The following is a 5,824-nucleotide window of genomic DNA, read 5'->3' as shown; positions in this document are numbered from 1 at the left end:
TTTGTATGCAAATGCCAGCTAGTTCCCTCCATCCTTTCTGGAGGTCTCTATGGGGTCTACAATCCTATGAACCTTTCGAAAGAGATGCTAGTAGAAATTTACAAATCTAAATCTAAGAGTTGCTCACTAGTAGATCAAGCCAACTAAAGAGTGTTGTCATGAAGAGCAACGTATCACCAGCCCTGTCCACTGGTGTCCCCAGTGTGGCCCATTCCACAGCTGCTCTGCCCAGTTTCCCCAGTGTAACCCATTCCACAGCTGCTCCACCCAGTGTCCCCAGTGTGGCCCATTGCACAGCTGCTCCACCCAGTGTCCCCAGTGTGGCCCATTGCACAGCCTAGCACTATCTAAATCCTTATAAAATGAGCAGGTGCAGTACAGATATTGAAAAACGCAGACTCTTGGACTCCATCCCAGATGTCTGTTTGGTTTTGTTCTTTGTTTTGTTCTGTTGTTGTTTTGAGGCAATGTCTCGCCATGAAGCCCATGCTGTCTTTTAACTTGCTATATATCCCAACATACCCTCAATTCAAAGTCAACATACTTTATCCTTGAAGGTGTCAGGATTATTAGCATATTCTATCACATCCAGTTTATCCCAGAACTTTCAAAAGGAATCTTTGAAGATGGACTTTAAAATAGCATCTTCACAAGGAGATGGGGCTGACACAGGGGTTAGAAGCACTTGCCATGTCACCACGAAGACCTGAGTTTGGATCCTAGGACCTTTGCCCCAATTTACAAGTCTAACCTGAGTGCTGCAGGGAATAGAGACAAGAGGATCGCTGCAGCTCGCTAGCTGCCAGCCTCTCTGAAAAATACAAGCTCCAAGTACAGGAAGAGACCCTGCCTCAAACACATAAGGTGGAGAGTTGATAGAAACACCTGGTGCCCTCCTCTGACTTGCACACATGTGCACCTACACACACATGTGCACATGCTTACACACGAAAGGGGAGAGATGATAAGCCCACCTGCGGGACAGAGACAGAAACAGGAACGAAGTATCTATCAGAATGCCATAGTGAAATCATTCCTTCCCTAGGTTAAAAAAAAACTAATTTATAAAAAATATGAAATCAAAGACTATTTTCCTCAACAAATGTACACCTTTACAAGTTGTATAGGACTAGAATAGGAAGGTTAAATTAGGTGCTTTTTTTAAATAGATAAAGAATTCTACCCATCATTAAAAAGAGACAAGATAGATAATGTGTTCATGGGGGGAGGTAGCAGAAGAAAAGAAGGAATGAAAAAAGATAGAGTTCATAAAAAAAAATTTGAAAGTGTTCTGATAAAAAAAAGTATAAAGTTTTATAAAAATAAATGGCCAACAAAGAATATTCAAAGGAGAGAAAATGTAAATAGAGTTTGAAGGGTAAAAATGAAAACATCATTTGAGATGGACACATGAAGCTGTAGGCCTCTCCTTTCCTTCTCAGTGTTCACCTCTCTCTGCTTGAGCCTTCCAGCCTCTTTTAGGCTTTCTGATCTTTGCCTTCTATTCAAATCTCTTTTCTAGTATCCAGATTCCTGCCCAGAGTAGCTTTTCCCTTTCCAGGATGCTGCTGAGATCTTCAGAGAGGTCCCTTTTACTCATTCTTTGTCTCGGAGTAACTCTATTTACTCATTAGTTGAACACAGCTTAGAGACAGGCTGGACCCCAGTGCCCACCGAAACCTGTGCTCCCACGCTTAGTGCTTCAGCCTGTGGTCCCAGTGTTCAGCTTCATGGTGTCCCTCCCAGCAGATCCATAGGAGGTTATATGACAAAGACATAAGTAGCAACTAAGAACCCATTTTAAAACCACAAATGAACTCTGAGAACTCAGTACCGCAGAAAGGCAGAGTGAGCCACAAGAGTCTGAAAGTCTTTGAGGCATAAGGAGAGTTTAGTATGAAAATAACCAGTAGAGATAGTTCTCTGGGGAACCCAGACAGCAAAGGAATGACAGGGCAAAGTCTGGGGGAGTTAAAGTAGCCAGGAACACTGCTTGGCATCTGCAATGGAAGAAGGTGGCAGTGATGGTAGCTATGTACATTACAAGAGACTGTGAGGAAGAGGACTTAGTCCTTGGGTCCCCTGCCCCAAAACTGCATTAAAAGTAAAAGATGTTCATTCAGAACCAAGGAAACGTAAAAGTAAGTTAAGGCCCTTTACCAAGCCACAAATCTTCAAAGCATTCATGAGAATCACAGTTCTGAACAGAAAGTTAATTCAGAAAAATTTGGGAAAGGAGAGGGGAAATAATAATTAAATATAAACTAACTTATTTGTGCATTTTGTTTGTTCCCCCAAAGTGTCCCACAAAGAATCTAAGGCATCCACAAAGCATTGCAGGCTGGATAAAGGCCACCACATCATAGGATGTAAGCTGAACTGCCTCAGCCACCCGGCTGAGGACCCCAGCAAATAGATTGTAAACAATGGCTCAAGGCCGCAGGCTCTTAAACAGAAGAAATAAAAGTGTGGAGGGCCGTGATGGGAAGGCGCAGGTCCCGCAGGTGTACCTGAGTGCCCAACTGCTTCCCACCACATCAAAAGCCACAAGCACAGTCCCCTTCCAACCGCCAAAACATTTTAACAGCTGGGGATTAAAATAAGCTGTCAGCCAGCTCAAAAAGATTCTTTAATTCAAAATAAATCAAGCTAACAACCTGCAGATGTTTGGGAAAGTGTTTCGATGACTCGTTTTCAAGATCCATTCCCTAGCCGGATGGCTGCTGCCTGCTTTTTTGCTTCAAGTCAGAAGACAAACTGTAGGGTTGGCTCTCTCTCACACCTAAGACGGGCCCACTGTGTAGACACAGGATCCTAGATTCTATCTAGTAAAGTGAACTAAAATTGGGAATCAAAAGCAGAGAGTGAGAGGTTGGGGAGATGGCTCAGTCAGTAAAACACACAAGCATGAAGACCAGAGTCCAGATGCCCAGCGCCCGTGTTAAAAGCTGGGTGCTGCAGCGTGCACCTATAGTCCCAGCACTGAGGAGGCAGAGACAGGGAGAGGCCTGGGCTCACTGGGAAATGGGTCTTAGCAAATCAATGTTCTTCAGGCGCACTGAGAGACTCTGTCTCTAAAAGAAAAGGTAGAGAGAAATTAAGCAAGATACTTGACATTGTCCTCTTACACAGAGAGACAGAGACAGAGAGACAGAGACAGAGAGAGGGGCAGATAGAGGAAAGGAGGGAGGGAGGAAGGGAGGGGAGGAGAGGAGAGGAGAGCCCAGGGCTTAGTCAGACAAGTGAGTGTCGTTGGAGCCTAGTCAGGGATGAGATAACCGGTTTCTCAGTCAGGAGCCTTCGTACTTACTTTGCAGTGACCCACACACACATCCTCGGAGTAACCAGAGATGATCTCAGCTTGGGCTTGAACAACAGGCCAGAAGCAAATGAGGATTTAGGGAAAGGCAACACTGCAGGAGGAACAGATCATGTCGAAAGCTCAAGGGAATAGCCAAAGACAAATCGGTAACCCAGTGCTGAGACCCAGGACAGGCATGGGAGGTTCATGCGTTCAGCCGACCACCACTGATAGAAAAAAAGGCACAGTGCCCGCTCCTCCACCTGAGAGCCATCTCAGCCAATTAGGCCTTGGGCGCTAGCAGCTGGTGCCTATGAAACAGGTCATAACACCACATGCCGTGCCGAAGCTGGCTGTAAAACCTGGAGCACTGTGGGGTGAGTTAAGTGACGATGCGGAGAGCTGAGAGTACACCGTTGGGACTGCAGCTTACCCATCCCTTCTTACACCACAGATGTTTGTGCGCACCCTGGAAGGCCATCCTCTCCTCATTGCCATCAGCCTCTAGTTACTGATCGTAAGAAACGATCTGAGGTCTCCATTTCTGCTTTTTAAGCATCCATGACTTGTCTATATTCCCCTTGGGGGGCGGGGTGGATCTTACATAGAGCAAGTACAGTGGCAATTTGCCCATAGGTCTGTCTCCACCACTCACCCTTGAAAGCGAGAGCTGCGTCTTACCACATTGTGCCCTCGGGATCTGGCTTCTTAGTAATTACTAGTAACCGTTTGCCAATTTAGTCAATTGTGTGCATATGTGTTTGGCGCATGTGTGCCTGTGTGCCTGTGACGTTGTGGAGGTCAGAGGTCAATATCCCATGTCCTCCTTGATAGCCCTCTGTTTTAACAGTCTCCTACTGCCAAAGCAGCTTACAGAAGGGTTTGTTTCAGCTCACAGTTCTGGAGCACTGAAGTTCCTGACAGTGGGAAGGCATGGCAGCAGGAACAGGAAGCTGCTCTGTCACATTTTTATCCACACACAGGAAGCAGAGAAAGTGAACAGGAAGTTAAGTGAAGCTATAAACCCTTGAGGTGTGCCCTCACCCCCTTTAGAAGGTAAAGCTTCCATAACTTCGCCCAAACCATCAACAGATAACAAAATATCAAAATACGTGAGATGGTTGTGACATTTCTCGTTCAAACCACTCCACCCTCCACTTGATTTGGGGGAACAGTGTCACTGAACCTGGCACTGGCCAACTGACTAGATTGGCTGGCCAGTAAACTGCAAAGCTCCACCTGCCCAACCCATCGCCCCAGCCCTCGCTTTCTTTGAGGACATAAAACTCCCTTTAAAACTCAAAGATCTCAGAAGTTTCTAGAAAGTTAATTCCTCAACATTTTGATGAGCTTTCCTTGATCAAAATGACTCCTGAAGCCAGAAGCTAAAATTATCTTAGAATACATTTCATTCAGTTGTTTGTTCAAAGTAAGAAAGAGGAGGAAGACATGTTTATTTCCAAATTTAAGGCACCTACCTGTCTCACAGATAACAGCATATATTAAGAACTCCCTGAATCCCACTGAGCCATCACAAGAGGTGAAAAAGACCACTAATAAGGAAAAGACAAGGCAAAAAGGATGTGTTCAGCATAAATCCTATTTCTTGTTGTCACCCTTAGCTCTGATTGAGGAGGATGTGCCCTTACTCTGTCATCTGCCTTCAGCTAGTCAGTGTCACTAGAATCAACAAATCGGGTGCAGAAAGAAGACCTAAATGTAAGCCGGGCGTGGTGGCGCATGCCTTTAATCTCAGCACTCGGGAGGCAGAGGCAGGCAGATCGCTGTGAGTTCAAGGCCAGCCTGGTCTACAAAGCTAGTCCAAGACAGCCAAGGCTACACAGAGAGACGCTGTCTCAGGAAGAAGAAGAAGAAGAAGAAGAAGAAGGAGGAGGAGGAGGAGGAGGAGGAGGAGGAGGAGGAGGAGAAGGAGATGTAAACTTGTTTTTGTTTTGATCCCAAGTGTGGGATATGAAACAGACTTGTATGAGGATGTGTAGTGTTTGTCTGCTGGAAATAGACTTGTGACAGAACAAGTGGTGTTTGTCCATTAGAAGAGGAATTGCCTTTTACAGGGGCATGGTCTTTGCCAATTGACAAACATCCTAATACAGACTCTGAGAGAATGGATGGATGGATGGATGGATGGATGGATGGATGGATGGATGGATATAGATAGATATGCCCCAAAAGAAGAGGTTTGGGCTTTTTGGTCTTCGCATAATTTCCTACTGTTTGGCTGTTCACGACTCTGCTTCAAGATGCTCCTAGAGAGAAACACTCCAAGGTCCTGGGTTCCGGCTGCTGCTCAGGATTCCGGCTTTGCTGAATAGCTGGTTTGCTGTCTAAGGGGTCTTCTGAAATCCTGACTATGAAGAACAGAATCCCTCCAAGGAACTGAGTCTAAAAAGCTCTACTTCTCCTGTTCCCATTAACCTCTTTTCTCTCCTGTCTAGGGTGGGTGGGTTAGAATGGAGGTGTAAGCATTAAAGAACCTCAAATAAAGTAGGTTTGAAAAAGTTC

This window comes from Acomys russatus, chromosome 6 (assembly GCF_903995435.1).
Source record: "Acomys russatus chromosome 6, mAcoRus1.1, whole genome shotgun sequence".
In the NCBI taxonomy this organism is placed as follows: Eukaryota; Metazoa; Chordata; class Mammalia; order Rodentia; family Muridae; genus Acomys; species Acomys russatus.
Note: the sequence above shows the minus strand (reverse complement) of the source record.